The 21,392-nt window shown below is 39.7% G+C and overlaps 1 protein-coding gene across 2 annotated transcripts in view; it reads left to right on the forward strand.

Moving 5' to 3' along the window:
* The window catches only part of LOC140694779 (trafficking protein particle complex subunit 9-like), a 142,020-nt gene that overhangs the window by 5,317 nt on the left and 115,311 nt on the right, over nt 1-21,392 (forward strand). The gene's annotated exons all lie outside the window — the stretch shown is intronic.

Here is a 21,392-nt window from a genome sequence, read left to right on the forward strand (position 1 = left end):
CATCCTCTTTAGTTTACTTGTCCTCTGACTTTTGTCAAGCTATATACCCTCTTTCACTTCCTGTTTTCTTATCTCTCAAAATAGGAGAATTACAGCCTGCTGCTAGATTGTTTGATCAGGTTAAATAATTAGTGTCTATAAGATGCCACGTACAGTCAAAAGCTCAGTGAGAAATGGGCTGTCACCTGTTCTTCTGCAACTCAGTGCTTGACAAGACATGTGGGAAAGCCAGTCCCTAATTTGTGTGTGATGCAAGTAGGAACAAAATTAATGTCTTGCTTTCCCTAGCAGTATACTTACAGCTTTGCTTCATTTACTTCTTTCCTCCTTTCCTTTCCCCTTTCCCATCCTCCACCAAAAGATCCTGAGACTCTCTCAGAATAGTAGATTCAAATTACTTTAAAGGTTGGCTCATCCTCATGAAATGATAGTAACATAAAAAAAATCTGTGCACATCCCAGAATACATTGTATTTGATTTACACACACACGTGTGCACACATACACACACACAATCAGGCTACCTTCCACTTGCAGAGGGATAAGGACCACTTTTTCTGAGTTTTCACTCACTGAGCTTGAGAACAATGTCTCTTACACAGACTTTCACCAGGCTTCGTGCATGGTGTTTTTAATTGAATTTCGGCTTTGTGGCCATAGATATAGTCTCCTAATAGAAGAGAGAAAGTGGAGACATAGACATTCCGCTGAGATATTGGTGTCATCATATTTTAGTTGGAAAGGACTTAAGACAGCATAGAGTCGTAATATTATATGGGTGAGAATCCATGATGTTGTAACTTGGACAAGAACATGGACCTTCTGCCGTCTTGTCCACAAAGGTGAAGAGGCAACTGTGCAGGGGATGGTAGGGATCCTTCTTGCTTGAGTTCCATGTTCTTGCTAGTTTTCATTGCTCAGTTGCCTTTAGTTTATGTCCATGAGGCCTCTCATGGGAAGGTCACTCTGTCCTGATAGATTGAGTTTCTTAGCAGCAAAAAGCTCTGGACCCACTCATATTTCCCAGAGTTTTCTGCTGACCTGCTGACACTTTATATAATTGAGACCTAAGAAACTACTGAATATAAAATTCTTATTGTTATTGTTTGCCCTCGAGTTCCATAGGAAGGGGTGCTGTCTCAGGCTGTCTAAAGCCAGATCTGAACAAAGATAGGGTGACAGGCTGTGCTGCTGGTCCTCCACAGTTGAAGGGGATTTCCAACTTAGCTTTATATTCAAGGCACATGAGTTCAAATATTGCCTTTACCAGTTATTATCTTTGTGAATTTGGGGGAGAAACTGTACTTTTTTGTGTCCAAATTTGTTTATCTGTAAGTAAGTTCAGTATTTATTTTAAGGTTTCTGTTTTAGAATTGAATGAGCTAATACTCTCATTTATACCTAAAATAGTGATCTCATGGTTCTATGCTGGTGCCTTGGTAGTTGATTACTAAGGGACTCCGCAGTGAGATTGGGGGTGAGGGACCCTGGATAATAGAGCTTATATTCCAGGATATGCTTGTAAAAGACTGGATGTGCAGTGGATTTTTAGTAAATATCTACTCCTTTCCTAATCTGCATTGATTGTGTATATATCTTTATTCTAATATATGAACAATTTTTATTGCAATTTAAATATCTTTGTACTATTTACAATATCTAGTTATAAAAATACGTGAAATAAAAAGATTTGAATTTATTTTCTTTTCAATAAGCAAAACAAAATAAAATAGAAAATAAAAAAGTTTTGAAGGAGTAGAAATAATTTTATTTCTGTGGAATCAATTCCTTGTAATAGGTTTTTTGTTCATGTTGTTAAAAAGCATATAAAATTGATAGGTTGTGAAATACTGGAAATGAGGAAACAGTGGAGACATACTACCTCTAAGGCAGTCAATTTGTTACCAAGTCCAAACTCGTTCTGCTTGCTGCATGACAGGCCAATTAATCGGGAGATGAGATGTTGGAGTAAGGAAAAGAGACTTTATTTGTAAAGCTGGCAGACCCAGAAAATGGCATATTGTTATCCAGTAGAACTCTCTTCCCCAGGGCAGAATTCAGTCTCCTTTTATACTAAAAAGTGGCGGGGATGTGGCTGGTTGTTGCAAACTTCTTGCTGTATGAATTGTTTGTCCTTGAAATCCTTTGTTCCTGCAGCTGTCCATGTGGGTCAAATTATGGTGCCCCTGTAAAACCTCCAAAATAAAGAAAGGTTATTCACTATTTTACAACTTGCCATCTATACATAAGTGTAGAAGAGCAAATATCCTTAAAGATCAGAGCCCGGAGAATAGACCCTCCTGGATATTTCAGGCTAAAGGCAACTTTCTTTTACAAAAGGTGCAGAGATAGCAAGTCTGAGCCTAGAAAACAAGGTACAGGATTAAAGCCAAATGAACACATCTAACATGGAGTGAAATTTGTTCTTTCTATTACAATTTCTTTTTCTCCCTCATAAATAATTTTAGTAAGAAACATGAGCAATTTTTTTATTTTTGCTTCTTAATAAAGGACTACAACTACAATTTAGTGAGCAGGGATGCTGTGCGTGCCTTGGTGTCACAGCAAACTCTTGTTGTTGGTGGTCGACCCTGCAACATGCCTGATGCCCCATGAGTGTTGGTGAGGGTCCCCCTAACCAGGGGCTCTATTCAGGAACCACCATATGCGCGTTGACCTCTGGCACCTCTTTTTCAGCTGCAGGAAATTTTTTCAGATTCTATGATAGAAAAATCACTCCAGCTAGGGATAATCAGGGAATAAAGGAAGAGGAAAAGGGCTTGAAGTAGAGTAGAAGAGAAAGACAGAAGCTCAGGGAGCCTGGGGGCTTGGCAGCGCTGCCTCGGGAGAGAGAGGAGCAGAGGTGTGGATGGGACCGGCTACGGAACCAGCTCCTGCAGCTTTCCCTGCACCCAAGCCACACAGCTTTTAATAGGGCCCAGGACTCTCTCCTGGCTGGATGTCACCCTGGGCAGAACCTTGAGAATCGAAGGTAAGGGGTGGGCAGCACTCACCTAGGGGGTCACTGAGGACTTTGGTCAAGTCCACATTGACTTTTCCAGTCATGAGCCTTCACCTGTTCTTTATCTCAGGATCTGAGAAGCAGGAGCAAGGAACTCAGGGAGAGATGCAGGAAGATATCTGACTGTGTTAAGAGACGACAGTCACAGTGACACTGGGAGCGAAGACACTTGCAGCAAAGTAAAATAACTTCACAACTATTGCATCAGAGCTGCATGTGTGAGAGAGCCTAAGCCTGTCTCAGAGTGCAGGGGACAAGCGGAATGGAATGGTAAAATTAACACTGACAATTGAAATTTTGTTAAATAGCCTGCTAGTTTTAATTTTATCACTTCAATGTATGCAGGTGTATTTCTATGAGCATTTATAGGTTCACACAACCCCTCCAGCCCCTCTTGCCCCCATGGGGGATGGGATTTCTCAAGCACAGTGCCCCTCCTGCTTGCTTGGGCCACGCTGCGGGTCCTCACCTGGGGCCGGACTGCTACAGTACACTGAGTCCCCGAGGCACGGCCTGGGATACATGACAGGAACAACTGTGCTCTTGGCTGAGGGCCTCCATTTCCCCCTGCAGTGTAAGAATGCCGGTGACTCAGTTAGAAGCATGCATCCAAGCCGTCCTTCCGTGTCATCACCATCTAGAAGCGGTGCCTGAATCTTCTGAATTTCTGCAGAATGTGGTTTACAATCACCTTGAACAAGTGAGTGTGTGTCCTCTTTCAAGTGGAGGAGTTACTGCCGTTTTCCTGGAACTTACTCACCACTAGTCCATCTGATTTTTCTGTGCTAGGATTCAGTATGGCCTGCTAATAACTCTGCAGTCAGATCTAGAAACCCTGATGAAGAGGATTATTTATTTTCTTTCTTTATATGATAGTATTTTACTTTCAAATTTCTGAGTTTTCAGTTCTTGGAGGAATTTTTTCGGGGGTTGGAGAAACAACTTTGCTCTTACCATCTTTGTGACCTGTTGCTATATGCGTCTCACCTGTCTTCTGTCACTTGTGAGGCGGTACTATTTTTGACCCTGTCCGGGTTGTTCATATTTTAAAACATAAAATCTGTAAAAGTACAGTCCCTTTTACTCCAAAGACATTCCACAAATACTCCTTTAATCTGGGTATGGTTTTAAGAAGACACAATAATTAGAATATATACTTGCAGGTTGCCAGTGCAAAATCCCCAAATTAATAGTCAAGCTCAACATCTAAAATCTTTCTAATCTACCATGGATTTGTATGGATAAGTGAAGTAGTTTGCTAAGAACTCAATCCTCCCAAGCTGATGCTCTGCCAGATGGTGGAGCCGAGGGACGAGGGTGTGTCCTGCCCTACCTGAGCTGACAGTTTCATGGCAAAGACCTTCACCAGGTGAAGAAATTGAAGTTTCTTCTAAGAACAGTGGGTCTGAAATGAGTCCAAAAGCGTGGGAGAGACACAATCACATTTGTCTCAAGTAGGGGAGAGTGGCTGTGGGGCCACTTGGGAGACTCATGAGTCCAGGTGGGCAGTGTTGTTGGCTTCCACTTGAGCGGTGGGACGGTCAGTGGGTAAAAGCGAACAGATTGAAGGCATGTTTAGATGGTAAAGAGGAAAGGATCAATGCTGTCTGTGAAGGTAGGATGGAGTAAGGCCCAGGTTTCTGGGTGGATTAATGAGTTAAATAATGGTCCTGCTGTGTTCTGAGGAGGGAAAGCAGCAGAGGGAGTTCTGGGGGAAAACTGATGAGTTCAGCTGTGGGTAAAGTGAAAGGCTGTTAGATGTGTGGTCTGGGAGCTCTGGTGAGAGCCAGTAGTGAGTAGGGGGCGGGGAGAGAGACTTTCAAATCATTTTGTCTTCTGAACATACATACAAGAATGAGTAATAACACAACCCCTGTATATTCTGGATTTAAAACCCAGTAACATTTTGCTATATTGACTGCAGGGGTTCTTAATTTTTTAATAGAAATAAAATAAATAGAAACAAAATAGTGGAGTTAATGAATATCTTAGAGTTGATGTGTGTCCTTGTATGTATTTTCATACCTCATCTGTTTATAAACATAATCTACAAAAAGTTAACTTGCTTAGCATTAGAGTTAAACAGAGGGACGTGACACACTCTGTTGGTGGTTCAAGGTGATTTCTTGGGCAAATTATGTAGCCTCTCTGTGCCTTAGTTGCATCTTCTGTGACTGCCCCCGTGCCCCTCATCACAGCTGATTTCCTAGACTAGATGTTGGGAGGGAGGCTGCTGAAGGGAGTAAGAGGTGGCAACTGCTAGGGTCACTGAAGAGAGAGACAAAAACAGATTAAAGCCGAGAAACTGAGTGCTAATACCCTCAAAGGAGAAAGAATCCCTTAGTTTTTTGAGCCACTTAGCCTAAGAGAAAGAAAATCATGTGGATCCAAAGCTCTTGAGCATATGAGTATTGTGGGTGGGAGGGTTTCATCAGAAAAGTGTTGAGAAAAGGCCTTTTGGTTTCCCTTTACGTTTCCAGTAAGGATGAGGTGCAGAAGAAAAACCGCCCGTTTCACAGTTGAAGGTGCTGTTTTGTGCGAAACTGACCGAAGGTTGGAAACCATTCATCAGTTGTGCTGGCAAAAGAAGAGACTGCTGGATTGGGTGGGGCACTTGCTGTGACTTCCAGGTGACCTGCTGGCTGGGGGCTGTGAGGCGGGCAGTAGGTTTGCAGTGTGACCTGGGTATAATCCCTGGCAGTGAGGCTGCTGATCTGACTAGCAGAGCTGGGCAGACACCGTCCTAACGGGGCTGCTCGGGATGAGGCCTGGGACACCTGCCATGCTGAGGGCGAGAGGAGAGCTCCCCTGAGGTTGTGTCCCTGTGAAGATTAGAAACGTCCTCCTGCAGGGGAGGAAGAGCCTCTGAGCAGCGGGCCGGATGCACAGGCAAGACCAGCCTGAGCACGGAGATTTCAGGAAGCCGGAATTCATACAGGCCCGAACAGCCTTGTTCCTGAGAAACTGGAGGGAAAAGATGCTGCAAATGCAGGCTAAGTTCAGACACTATTGTGTGTCATGAGTGATAGGAAAAGACTGTTCAGGCAGCCACGAGAGAACCCTGTGGTTGTCCCAGTTGGGCGTCACACAGGAGGGAGGAGCAGAGTTATATACTTTGCCACTTATTAGCTGTGTGACTTTGAGCAATATCACCCCACTTCTCTCTATATATATCTACATCTGTAAAGAGACACAGTGACAAGCTCGTGTCATCAGAATGCTTTGTTTAGCTCTGATCCCCTTTGTCCAGTCCTGTCAGTGCTGCCCTGCAAGGTTCTGCAGCGGCTGCTCTTGCCCTGTGATGGGAGGGCATAAAAGGGCATTGTAGCACCCGAGGGCAGAAAGGGGTTGCTTTAAAAGCAGACATGTAGCCTCCTGCAGCTGCAGACCTGCATGCAGTTTGGTTCATGGTCGTGGAGAGGACTTTGGAGGCCTTAGCGTCGTCTTAAGACTTGTTTTCCCTTGGGACCTGATTTGCCTTTGCAGATTAATGTTGAAGATTTGGGCTTCTGGCAAAGCTGTTTTCAGAGATGGGTATATACGTAAAATATCATATAAAATAAAATGATTTATTTAACGTGAGCGACTTTGCAGCTGTTGGGAAGAGCTGTGTTGGCCTGGTCTCCACGGAGGACACCAAGGGTCAGCAGAGCGTGCGGGAGGGAAGGCAGCCTGCAGTGCTTCTGCGGGGGGTTCTCCCCAGCATGGTGCTCTGCTGAGTTGACTCTTCTCTGAGTTTGGTTGCCAGAGGAGCAGACAGCAAAGTAATGAGTTCTGGAGGGATTGTATAATGACAGGAAGAAATAGGAACCTGGAGATTTTCTGGACTAAAACACGCTTTTGGTTCCTGATTCAGTGTGTTCCATTACAGAATTGATGAGTTGTGTCTATTCTGGGACTTCATTGAAATAAACGTTCAGCCTAAATGTTAAGGGATTTGGTTTATTTGGCTGGAGGACTCGAGCCGGGATGACAGCCTCTCAGATCACTCTGAGGGACTGCTCCCAAGAGGTAGGGGAGGAGCTAGGATAAATAGAATCTTTACAACAAAGATCAGGTAATTGGAACAATAAAATATTGCTTGTTATCTAAAGAAAACCAGATATCTCAAGTTCAAGTATTTAGTGGTTTTCTATGTATGGTGGGAAGCAAACATTTGGGTCATTGAATTCATTCCTTTGGCAATCCCCTGGCTATCTAGGGCCAGTATCCTGTCCTTTCTTACTCTGAGTCTGCTCAGAGGGCACCACTGTGAGTGGCTGAGAGGCCGGGCTGTAGGCATGTACTCGCTGGGGGTTGGCAGCAGCTGCTGATGACTCGGATTCAGCATTCTTTGTTTACTGTCATGGTTGCAGTATTTTCATGCACATTGTAGTATTTTCATTCACAGTGTTCCCCCTTGGTCCTAAATTCGACCAATATTTTGAGAGACATTTCATGACCAATTTTGTCCCACGTTGCTAGGATGGCTCATTCCTAGTTCAGGTGAAGAATCTTCTGAGTTGCCATTCAAGGTGTTAGTTTTTTTTATCAGGCCCTGTTGATACTAAAAGTTCTCTGGATCACCTGTCTTACTACTCTATTATGACCCAGGAAGTGTTAAACCTTCTTTGCTCATTCCCATACCTAGAATCACACTATTATATTTATTTTATTCAGGGTTATAAATTTTATCTGTTTCTTCAAGATGTTTAGCCATCATCAATCTTGTGGGCCTAGTTACACATTGGGAATTGTAACAGACAACAATTTTATAAAATAGACAGGATATAAGTAATACAGCTAGTAACGTTAATAAAGTCACGAGTAAGAATTTAATAGTCGAGAAGTTGTATTTTTGGGTTAAAATTTTGCTTGTGTTTCTGAGTTTGATCCTATGAGAAAGTTCATATTTATGGTCAGGGTCAGAGCAGGTATTAATTGGCCAGTTGAAATCTCCCACCTTGTAAGATCAACAGTGGCCTAAACAGAACTATAATTTCTTTTTAGAATAATGTTTCTGAGGGCTACCTAGTTAGAGCCTTGTATTAGGGAAACCCACCAAGGTAACACAGAAGTACTAGACATAGGTAATTTATCATAAACTTAACAATTGGAGTAGTTCATAATCAAAGGTTGGAGAAATTATCAAAGTAATTGGTATACAGTCCTGGTCCGGTGTCTTGGGTCAGCAGTCTAGCTCAGATGTCGTCTTCTTCTCATCCTGGTATGGAAGCTTTTTCTCCATTTGGGCATTGTTTTAAGGTGAGCAGCGCTCTATAGGCCAGTGCACTGCAGGGGCTGTTTCAGATAGGAAATGAATCCGAGACTCCGTTTCCTTCAGCTTTGGTGTGTATGGTCTAGTTAAGAGTATCTGAAAAAGGGTCTTTCCATTCAGGTTGGAGACAGTTCTTTAAGTCATGCCTGTTTCAGCATGCATAATCCCCTGGCTGCAGGTCATGGGGCATTGGAATTTTACCAAAGGATAGATTACTGAGCTTCAGAATCAAACCTAGAGTATTCTTTTCATAATTCAATTAAACTGTACAGCAGTGTGACATAACAGCAAGGAATGATCTGGGAAGTGTCTTAGTAAATATGGACCTCAATTAACAAAACTAGAATTTAATATCGACTAAAATATAATTTTTTTCTCTCTAAAGTTACCGTCAGTTTTCTCAAATATAGCCAAATCAAGATTAATTTCTTTACAAATTAAATCTGATTATTTGATCATATAGGCTTTTTAAATTGACTGTGTTGGAAGTTTTAATACGGAGTCTCAGGGTAGAATGTTAATAAGGTTTTCTAAGGCCAAGAAAGCCACGTCAAGGCTTTTCATGGATTTTTGCCTTACAGATTTAGGTAAATTCTTTTCTCTTTAAAATCCTTAAAATACCTTTATACTCCTATATCTCTTAGGAGATGATCTCCCTAATTTGTCTGATAGAGCCACTGGGGACCTAAGTATTTTTAGTCTTTTGAGGGATCAGATAGAGAGAAAAGATAACTGTTCCAAGTCTGTATACATAGTTATAATTTATCAAATTGCTGTGAACCATAACTAGCTTAAGGAGAAGAGATTCTTTATGTCTGGGAAACAGGTTAAAAGGCAGTAGTATTTCAAACAATATCAAAAATTATAACCATATTCAGCTGGTTAATCAGTCCCATGTAACTAATTCTTTTAATGAGAGTTTTCATTAGAACTTTAAAATGTCTTACCCAGTTTAGTTCAGTGCTGTAGTTTGAAATTTATTAGAAATCAGTAAATCTCCTTGAAGAGAAAGCATTTTGCAAAACCATCAGAAGAAAACAATTAACTGTCTATAAATGACAAAAGATTTAAAAGCATGGTTAAACACCGTTACACTATAATTAATAAAGAAACCTGTTCACTATACCCATAATTATCACTGGTAACATTTCAGATAAACCAGAATTTTAGGGAGTCCATATAATTTCTACAATACCTATATTAATAATATTTCTCATTCAATATAACCTTAGAAGTTTTATGATTCATTTGACAATTCCATGTTATTTAAAATGCCAAATGAAACTTTATAGTTAAAAATCTCTCTTTGGGATGTTTCAGGGGCCTTCTGTAGCATCCCAAACTTAACTGGAGATTAAAAGAATTTTAATTAATTAAATTAATTTTTATTTAATTAATTAGAATTTTATATTTGGGGAGCTTTTTGAAAGATTTCAGAACACTTGATCAGATAAACATATAGATCACTGTAATGTAGTACTAATTCATTAACAAGAAAATATGTCAAATGTAAAGGCAGAACAGATCAGCTAAGTGGTATAAGAAGTTTTACAATCTGTTACTGAAGGTGGATTAATATTTTAAGAAAATTTTTTCCTCTTAACAGAGAGAAAACCAAATCTAATCTTATTCCAGCTAACTTCTAAGATTCATTTACATTGCCCAATTTGATTCTAAACTTAGCCAATTCTGACCACGTACAAAACTTTCCTCAGGGTTCCTTTTCCACAAGCCTTCCACAGCTTTCTATACTTATATTAGTGTGTCCTATATTTTGTCTTCCATTCAGAGGTAACCAGCTTCAGGAGAAAGTCACTATTTTTCATTAACAAAGTATTATTCCATTCTTACATCTTCCTTTACGCATTTATATTACTTTCCTAGGATACTGAGATCATTCCCTTACTAATAGAGACTATTTCTGTGTGACACCAACCATTTATTAATATTTCTAAACACCTTTAGTTTCACTGTAAGAGGAAGTTAAATGTTAAGTAATTCATATTTCAATCATTTTATCTGAAAATGGCATAGATATTTAATAAAATCTTGTCATTTAACTTAATTTAGCACAACTCTAGAATTTAAAGATATCAAACATTTAGAGATTATTTTAAGCATACATTTTAAAAATATATTTTAAATATTTACCCAAAGCTCTCATCTCATTTGCATTTAATTTACTTAAAATTTTACCACAGCACATTACTGTTATTTTTTTTTTTTTGACAAATCTGCAACAGATATAACAGGATCTTATTTGACTTTCATTAAACCTAGGTACAGTAAAGGTATTATAGTTAAGATGGATGATTTTAAAGATGTCTATATTTATTAGAACATACTTAAACTAAACAATATCAAATATTACCTTAATATTGAATATTTTCCAATTCACATGACACTGAAAGTCAATTTGTTAAGTTTTTATTTTAAAAATACTTAATTTTTAAGCTCTTATATTTTTACATCAATTAAGCAGAGCTCTTTGACTTCGAAATTTTTTTTTTTTAGCAGTAGAAATATCTCACTTCTATAATCTGTATGCAGGCTTATAAACAGACAAAAGCTAGAGATCTCATAGCTTCACTTTAAAACTTACTTATATTTATAATAATAGTTGGAGTAAGCTGAATTTGCTTGCTCAAATCACTAAGGCTTACTATTTATGAAACAGATAATTAAGATTTCCTCACAAAGTCTGAAGGACCCGTCAGAGTTCTGAGTTCTAAAATGCCAAAAATTTCATGGCCTCAAGTTTTATTTCGTTGAGCTAATTAGGCTCAGTCCTAGGTCACTGTTTGTTGTATTTATATTTCTGATCTGCAAGACAAAGACACTCTCTTCCAGGTCCCCAGATAAATGCTCTGTCACCCAGACCCAATTTTATCTCCTTAATTGGCATTTTTGTATCAGTGAGAAGAGCTGTAAACAAAGAATTCCATGTTTTAAAACTAAGGTTTTCTTTATTTTGTCTTCCAAAGCTTGCATAAGACATTTATTAAGGTCTCTTTTCCTTGAGTTATAAGTTAAACCCAGGGTAAACCTATATTTTTTTTTTAGCTACTCAAATTACTTTTTAGATTTACGTTATAGTGGACGTCTCAAGTAACTATATTGGTTTCCTTTAATTTGTTCAATTAATATTTTCAGAGGGATAGACATGTGCCCAGCCTTATAATACCAAGAAGGGGAAGCGTTTTTCCACTGAAACATATCTATCCCACAACATAAGCAAAAGGTTTATATAAAGACCATCTAAATATACCAATTTCACAAACTTTTATCTCAATTTTATTAAATCTTATACCTTTAATTTTTATATTTATTAAGTTTAATCAATAATTCTTATTTCTAGAAGGAGTGACAGAAACCTTTTTTTTGTGGGTGTACATTGTATATAATTTTATAGAAGTCTCTAGGATGCCCAAGTTTCAGCCAAAGAGCTTAGGCCCTTCTCGATTTTTAATTTCATTAATTGGTCTGTTGTCCCAATCCTTGATCAAGTATTTCAGTCTACATATAAATATATTTTAAACTGTGGTAAATAAAACGGACTTGTTTGAACTTTAATGTTGGGGGGGAGTAGGTGAACTCTTTGGCCCTTTTTTTTTAACTTTACGTAGTGTAGTATCAAAACCCTGTATGTAAATCCAAAAATGTCCATTTTATTTATCTCATTCAAAATAACCATATAAAAATATTTATCCTTTTGGGATAAGCCACTTATCTGTTTTTTTGACATTTTTACAATCCTTTTTCCAGTTATTCAACCTAATTAACATTAATTATACTAAGTTTTTATTAGCATCTCTAGAAACATTTATCAGAAAGGAAAAACAAAAATGTAGCTTTTCAAACCAGTTATATTTTTATATCTGAGTTCTTAGGTTAACCATTAGATATATTTTTCTGCATTTAAACTTTATTTTAATAGGTACCAATAAAACAGCCGTTTATAATGAGATCTCTTTAAACTTTCACCAATTAAAAAGTTTTTCCAAATTAAAAAATCCATCATATGGCCATCAATTTATATATATATAAATAAATATATATATATATATATATATATATATAGTGATTTTAAACCAATAAGATGAAGAGGCCCTTCCACATGAGAGTCGGGGTGTTGCCTAAATAAAATTCAAAGGTTTACTCTCCAAAAGCTTAAAGCCTTCGTGTTCCAGGCTGATGCAACAAAGTTTAAGATGGCAAAATATCTGAAAATTGGTACAATCAAAGAATTGCTTAGAATCCCAATTTATTTGCGTGGCCACCGTATGTACACAATACTTGAACATTTTGTATGGCAGAGTCCAAGGTTTCCTTTAAAAACTAAACTAAACATATATATACTTACATGCACACACTTAAAACATCCAGAGAAAGATAAAACGTTTACATTTCAAGGACACAGGAAGAGAAATCCAAGTTCCCACTAAAGGGGATTTTGTTTTTATAAGTTCAGAATGCCAAAAAATGTTTTTATCAGGCCTGGTTATTTCCAGAGTGAGTTTTTTTTTTTTATTCCCGATTAATGTTGTAAGTTTTGTATGTACATAAATCTGGCTGGGGTTTTACTTGGAGACTGGCAATCTGTCATTTCTTTTTCTTTTCTTTTCTGTTCTTTATTTTTTTTTTGAAAGTTCTATTCCCCATTGTAAGGTCGGGTTCTCAGAATAAATTTGCTAGTAAGATTTCCCACAGGGACAACTCTGTGGCATGAAGTCTTTGTGTCTACCACTCCTGGAAGATTCCCTGTCACCCGAGAATGCTGTTACCAGCCAGGAGGATGGTCCAAAATTTGGAGTTGAAAGTTTCCTCATAAGAGTTTTACTTTTATCCTGAAAAATTCAATGGAGGTAACCAAATTGAGGAAAACATTAGACCAGCCTCTTACCTAACCACTCAGTCCTGAACCCAGTGTCTTTCAACTTGGACCCACTCGGGATGTCTCCACTGGGTGGGTAATTCACCTCAGATTCTTTCAACTGGAGGGCCACGTACCTGGATACACCGCCAGATAAAACTTAGGATCATCAACCAATATGTGAGATCTGAGAACCAGGAGAGACTCAGCCAAATTCATCTGGACCAGCCGAGGAGGCGGATGAGCACAAAGGGCCACTGCTGGTACCAAGGCTCTGGTTACTTGGAGAGTTCAGGTGGAGAGAAATCTGCTGTGGTGCTTCATGGTGTCCAAAGCTGTTGACTGAAATAAACATGCAGCCTAAAAGTTAAGAGTTATGTTTCATTTGGCGGGAGGACTCGAGCCAGGATGACCGTCTCTCAGAACTCTCTGAGGGACTGCTCCCAAGAGGTTGAGGAAGAGCTAGGATATATAGGAGCTTTACAACAAAGACCAGGTTGTTGGAACAATAAAAGATTACTTGTTATCTAAAGAAAGCCAGGTATCTCAAGTTCAAGAATTTAGTGATTTTGTATGAATGGGAGGAAGCAAATATTAGGACTCACTGAATTCATTTTTTAGACAAGCACCTAGCTATCTCGGGCCAGTAGCCCGTCCTTTCTTATTCTGAGTCTGCTCAGAGGGCACCATTGTGAGTTGCTGCAGTGGCTGGGCTGCAGGCCTGTCCTCGCCGGGGAGTGGCGGAAGCCTTTAATGACTTGGTATCAGTATTCTTTGTTTACTGACATGGTTGCAGTATTCTCATTCACATTGTAGTATTTTCGTTCACAGACCGAATATGGATAATCTGCAAACTTGGAAAGCAACCGAGATGGAATTACTGCAGATACCTTCTGCTTTAATAAGCCGTGTGCAAACATAAACACGGAGGAAGCATACACTTGGATTTGGAGGTGTAGGAAAGGGATCCTGCACATTGCAGGAGAACGCAATGCAGAATTCCTTAAGTCCAACTTTCTTTACTGTAGTGGTTTCTGAGAACAGTTTATGGTAATTAAACAACATTGACAAACGGTGGCACACATTGCTTTTAAGAGATGGCCGGCTGCAAACTTTTATATTGGACAGGTGGAATTCATAGGCAAGTGGTCAGGTGGATGGGAGAGAGATGGAGCCAAGGCCTGGGCCCAGATTCCGGTTTAAATTGCCATTTCTTCACCATAGGACCTTGGAATAGAATGCATACTCTCAACCTGTTGGTGAATCTGTGAAATGGGCATGATAATATTCATTTCTTCCTGGGATTGTTGTAAGATCTAAAGAGTATTATAGCACACATGAAGCATTTAACACCCTGGCACTTAGCAGTGTTCACTGTGTGGGGCCGCCCCGCTTAGCGTGCGTCAGAGCCGTAAAGGCAGCATTTGTCTGTTGAGGATGCACTTGTAGCCCCTTGGCTAGGTTGTGAATTTGTTGATTTCCTTTAATACTTGTAACTCTGTGTGACATGGGCAGTTATTTTCATGGACAGATGAGGAATCTCAGGGTAAAGAAGACTGTGTAATTTGCCCAAGGTCAGACCATAATTTTGGGTGCAGGGGCCTCAGTTCAGCATGGGCCCCTGGGCCTTCTGCTCTCTCCGTTCAGCACCAGAGCCAGATATGGAGTTGGCTGTTTCCCTGCCCAGAATATCCGGCAGGACCCAAGACACACCTGGCCCTGTGCTGCTTGAGCAAAAACTCCGGAGGAGAGGCAGTTACAAAAGGGATAAACATAAAAACAGACGACAGCAAACTGTGATCAGCTCTGAGAAGGAAAGGAACACGTCTCGCCGTACAGAGCTGGGAGCTTTCCCGTCTGGGCTGCTCTGGGGGCGTTCATCTCAGCTAAACAAGTTCTGCTGTTGCAGCAAGGCAGGAAGGCAGGGCGCGTGTGGGCAGGTAGACAGGGCCTCATTGATCGTACTCATTCCCCATTAAGCGGCAGCTTTCACGGGCACTTACCTAGTAAACATTGGCCATAATCTTCACGCAATTTGCTTGGTAGTTTTATTGACCCCAGCTTTGAGATGAGGTCATTGAAGCTGGGGAGTTTGCTGCATGCCCGTGATTACCTTGCAAATACCCCCACTGGTCTTTCAACCCAGACTGGTGTGGCTGTCATGCCCCATCCCTGTGAATGGCATCGTGTAGCTTCTCCCAAGTGGCCCAAATGACTGACATTGATATGCTTAATTCGTAGGAAATGGTATGTGGCAATAAGAGAAAAAGGTAGTAAGAAATTGTTTGGAAAACAAGAAAAAAACCTATTCTTCCCCAGCTGGGGGAGCGTAACCTGTATCACCCACCCTAATCACTGCCTGTCACCTCCTCCCTGAGGATTCTGTGTTCAGAAGCCACTCTGAGCCTTGGGAGAACATTTTTCCTCATGACACTTTTGACTAGGACCCGCGACATCTCTGTCCCTGGTTAACACTCTCTTCAAAGCCGTTTAAATTTTTTGCAGGTTCCTCCACTCTGATGTAAGAATACCCTGTATAACTTCTTGATGCAGCTCCTTAATGAAGATCTTGTGATGGAAACCTAACCAAAACTGGGATGTATGCACATAGTGACTGCAACTTCAGCACATTGTGAGTTCATAATCAGAGGGGTGGGTGACTCAGGAAAGGCTTTTTTAAGGTAACAAGGGGAAAGTGAAAGGACGCTTGCTGTGTGAGAAAGAAACATCTCGGTCACAGCCAGCAAGACACCTGTGTTCATGATGGGGTGTGGCGAGTGCAGAGTTCTCACAAAGAAAGAAGTGATGTGATGGGAGGGAGGACAGTTGGGTAATTTATTGGGGAGGAAAAAAGTGGGCTGAACATTTCCTGGTTGAACAAGAGGATTGTGACATGACGTGCTTGTATTTTGGAGAGAAGGGTTTTGTGGGGACAGGCCTAGGAGTACGCTGTATGGCTGGGGAGTCAGCACAACAGAGAAACACAGAGAACCGGGCAGACCCCAAGGCCCAAGCTGGGGGAGAGGCTGCCCGCAAATTGGAACCCTGGAAGCTGGTTCTGTCCCTTAGCTGGGGCCTCAGACCTCACTTCACAGCCCAGTCCTGTTGATACAAGAATAAAAAACGTTGGGCATGAGAAGGGCTGTGTCCCAGGCTTTCGTTGAGCCCCTGGGATGTGCCCCACCAGATTTTGTTCTTTGACTTCATGCAGTAAAGAATTCAAGAGCAAGCTAGTGTTGAGTAAAGGTATATATATTCAGACAGATACATTGAAATGCAAGAGAAACGTCACGAGGTGTGGGGGTTTCATGCACAGATTGGAAGTAGGTACACACTCCACAAACAGAAGGTCTGTCTTCTCCAAAGAGGGACAGAGAGTGGTGACCGCGAGGTGGCGCTGTGTTGCTTGTTTTCTTGGGCTTGGTGGTTTCATATGCTAATAAGTAGAAGGACCAGCCTTAGGGCAAGGGGCTAGGATTCCCTGGGAGTTGGCCATTTCCCACTCTTTGACCTTTTGTGGCTATCATTGGGACTGCCATGGTGCCTGGGGCATGTTATTCACCAGGTTACTATTACAATGGATGTTTACTGAAGCTCAAGATCTGCTAGAAGTTAAATCTCTTCATCCTGAGCCTCAAGGCCTATTGGGGGTTGAATCCTTCACCATTTTGATGTCAATTGCTGCGGCCTTCCTTGAATGGCTGTGCTCTTCCCCCTTCCATCCTGTATCACTGTGATGACACAAAGACAGCAAAGGCCGGGCCCTAACCGTGCTCCTGCATTTAACGGCAGGAGGTGTGGTGTGGGCTTATGATGACTCTGAGTGGTGAGAAAGATGTTTCAGATTTTCCCACGTGAGACATGGGGATTTACCAGCAGCCTCCCCAGATTTATCTCACGGGCATTATCGCTTGTGTTGTTATGGAAACAAAAGGCCAGCCAAGAAATAAGAATCACACAGAGGGTTGGAGTACTGAGATTTATTACGCTGGCGGGCTCAGAGGGGTTTCTTTTCCAAAGCTCTGAGCACCTCCAAGACATGCACATGAGGTTTTATAGGGTTAATTACAAGTATGGGGCTATTACCCAATAAGGCTCAAAGAACAAAAAGCAAGGAATCAGTACACTGAAGCTTATCAATTTGGAACAGATCACGTTACTGACAACTGTTGACCTTGGATTTTCGGGTTAGCTTATTAGCCCAGTAAACTGACACTAAACTTCAGATTTACCAGGTACCCCAGCAAAACTTAGATCAGGAAACCGACACTTATCACACTTTGATTTGTGACTTAGCTTGTTAGCCCAGCTGGGGTTTTCCTTCAGTGTCACTTACCTTTTGAATTTTTCTTTTTTTCTTTTTTTTAATATTTAATCCAAATTTAATATCAGGGTTCTTTGGGAAAGAAATTTCTCTTTTTCTTTTCTTTGGTGATCTTTTAGGGGGGCAGTTAATTAGATGTATGAACCTGTTAGTGGAAGCCCTGGGGCTTCAACCCAGGACCCCGTGCACGCTAATCACACGCTCTACCACCCGCCCCATCATCTTTTCTTTTTGGTTTCGCTGCCAAGAATCCTACAGCTGAATTTCTAGTCAGCCTTAACACTTGCCCTGACTTCATGGAATCCATTTTTATGAGTTTACTTCCCCCTGGTTTCATTTAAGTATTGAATCTTCATTTTCTCTTCACTCTCAGTTTTGCCTTTTTGTTGTTATGGTTGTTAAGCTGTGTTTAACAGAATTGTTTAAATTCTCTTTTAGGAAGAGGCTGAATGTAAATAAATATGTAAGCAAACAGCACAATTAAATGCTTTTATACATTCTGAGCTGTTTAGTAGTAACTTAAAAACCGAATTGAATATTAAAGTGATAGCATTTTAAAAATATTTTTTAATTTTTCATAAAAATATAGCTGATTTAAAATATGATATTAGTTTCAGGTGTACAATAGATGCTCCATTTATAGTTACTGTAAAACATTGTCTGTATTCCCTGTGTTGTAAGATACATCCCTCTAGCGTGTTTACATTACATGTTGCAGTTTGTATAAGAAAGTTGGGTAACGCAGAGTCTGGAACGTGGCTGTGTATGACTCAGGTTCACGCTCACCCTGCCTGTCAGAGCTCAGGCCTTCACTCCTTTCTGCAGGGGAGCGAGTGGAGGCAGCTCTCATCAGCGCTGTCACCACCCTCTGAGTGGCAGTGACAGCAGTGACTGTGTGTGGACGTGCAAATTGTTTTTCCAAGAGCTTTATATGCGTTTCTGCATTTAATAATTAAAGCCCTCCTGTGAGGAAGCGTTTTAAGTTTTTAATGCATAATACATTTTATTTTGATATTGATAGATTTCAAACCTCTGGAAAATTTACAGGAGTAGTACAATAAACGCTTAGATACAGTTCACTTTAAAGGGCACTATTTGGCTTTCTGTGTCTGGCTTATTTTAGCATAAAGTTTCAAGGTTCATCCATAATTGTAGCCTGAATCAGTACTTTATTCTTTTTGCTTGATAATATCCTTTTCCTTTTTTTTTCGTTTTTGGTCTATTTAAAAATATTTTCATTGAAGTCTTGTTAGTTTATAATTTTGTGTTAGTTTCTTGTGTACAGCACAACACTTCAGCTAAATAGGAACCTACCTGTATTCATTTTCATCCTCTTTTTAAACATAAGTTACTATAAGATATTAAATATATTCTCCTGTGCTATACAGTATAAACTTGCTGTTTATTCTTTACATACTCAGTATCTCCAAATCTTGAACTCCCAGTTTATTCCTTCCCACACCCTCTCCCCACTGGTAACCATAGTTTGGTTTCTATGTCTCTGTGTCTGTTTCTGTTCTGTAGATAAGTTTATTTTTTTGTTTCTTTCTATTTTTTTTTTTAGAGTCCACATGTGAGCAATCTCATATGGTATTTTCCTTTCTCTTTCTGGCTTACTTCACTTAGAATGACATTCTCCAGGTCCATTGATGTTGCTGCCAATGTCATTATTTTATTATTATTTTATGGCTGAATAGTAGTCTATTGGACAAATATGCTACAACCTCTTTATCCAGTCATCTCTCAGTGGACATTTCGGTTGCTTCCATGTCTTGATATTGTAAATAGTGCTGCTGTGTACATTGGGGTGTAGGTGTCTTTTTCAATTAGGGTTCCTTCTGGATATATGCCCAGGAGTGGGATTGCTGGGTCATCTGGGAGGTCAATTTTATGTCTTTAGAGGAACATCTATACACTTTTCCACAATGGCTCCACCAAACTGTATCCCCACCACAGTGTAGGTGTGTTCCCAATTCTCCGCAGACTTTCCAGTATTTATTGTCAGTGAACTTCTGAATGATGGCTATTCTGACTGGTGAGAGGTGATACTTGATTGCAGTTTTGATTTGCATTTCTCTGATAATGATATTGAATATTTTTTCATGTGGCTACTGGCCGTTTGTAAGTCTTCATTGGAGAAATGTTTCTTTAGGACTTCTGCCAATATTTGAATTGAATTGTTTGTTTTTCTTTCTTATTAAGTGTAAAAACTGTTTACATATTCTGGGAATTAAGCCCCTAGCAGTTTCATTTATTGTAAATATTTTCTCCCATTCCATAGGTTGGTTGTCTTTTTGTTTTGCTTACTGTTTCCATAGCTGTGCAAAAGCTTGTAAGTTTAATTAGATCCCTCTTGTATATTTTTGGTTCTTTTTCTATTGCTTGAGTAGACTGCTCTAGGAAAACATTGCTGAGATGTATGTCAGATGTTTTGCCTATGGTTGCTTCTAAGAGGTTTATAGTGTCTTGTCTACATGTTTAAGTCTTTAACACATTTTGTATTCATTTTTGTATATTCTGTGAGGGAGTAGTCTAAATTCAATGATTTACATGCAGCTGTTAAGTTTTCCCTACACCATTTGCTGAAGAGGCTGTCTTTACTCCATTGTATTTTCTCACCTCCTTTGTCAAAATTTCAATGACCAAAAGTTTGTGGGCCTATTCTTGGTAATTTTGTTTATCCGTTCATTGATGGATGGATATTGTTAGTAACTTTTGGCTACTCTGAATGATACTGCTATGAATATTGATGTGAAATTTTTTATGAGAATATGTTTTCATTCTGTTGGCTGTACATTTGCCCCGCCATATCTGTAGTTTCCACTACATGAATCCAGATGGTTGATTGTAAAGGGACTCGAACATCCTTGGATTATGGTATCCAGGGTGTGGGGTTCCTGAAACCAACCCCCCAAGGATATTGAGAGATGACTCTATATGTAGGAGTGGAATTGCTGAGACATATAACTCTAAGCTTTTGAGGAAATACCAGACTTCTCCAAAGAAGCTGCAATATTGTTCCTTTCCCCTGGCCACATATGAGGTTTCTCTGCCTCCTGAACGACATTTGTTATTGTCCATGTTTTGGTTATAACCATCCTAGTGGGTGTAAAATGAGATCTCATTTTGTTTTTGACTTCCCTAGTGATGCTGAGCATCTTTTCATATGATTATTGGCCATTTGTATATCTATTTAAATTCGTGGTAAATTTAAAAATTGGGTGTATTTTTTTGTATTGTTCAGTTGTAAGCATTCGTTATATATCCTGGATACTACTCTCTTATTAGATACATGCTTTGCAAAATTTTTCTTCTATTCTGCACATTGTCCTTTAACTATATTTTTTTTTAACATTAAAACAATTTCTTTACAAGGGAGGTAGTTAGATGTAAAGATTTATTTTTTTTTTTGCAAAGCACGCACTCTCTGACTTGAGATACCCTTTTCCCCTGTCATTTCACTTTCTTGATGATGTCCTTTGTAAGAAAAAGGTTTTAGTTTTGATGAAGTCCAGTTTATCTGCTTTTTCCTTCTATCACTTGTGCTCTTGGTTTTGTATCTAGGAAACCAAAGCCTATCCTAGGCCCACAAAGATTTATACTGTGTCTTCTTTTAGAAAGTTTATAGGTTTAATTTTTACATTTCTGTCTGTGATCTATTTTCAATTAATTTTATTTGTTATATAAAATATGGGTGTTCAGATTCCAGATTGATTCTTTTGCCTGCAGATACCCAGCTGTCCCTGAACCATTAGTTGAATAGACTATTCTTTCAATGGAGTGTTTTTGGCCCCCTTGTGGAAAAGTGTCTGTAAATGTAAGTTTTTCCCCGTGGGTTTTTATTGTGTCTTTTAGATTTATTTATCCAAACTTATGCCAGTATCATACTGACTTAGTACTATAGCATTTTAGTACAC

Source organism: Vicugna pacos, unplaced genomic scaffold, assembly GCF_048564905.1.
Source record: "Vicugna pacos unplaced genomic scaffold, VicPac4 scaffold_104, whole genome shotgun sequence".
NCBI lineage: Eukaryota > Metazoa > Chordata > Mammalia > Artiodactyla > Camelidae > Vicugna > Vicugna pacos.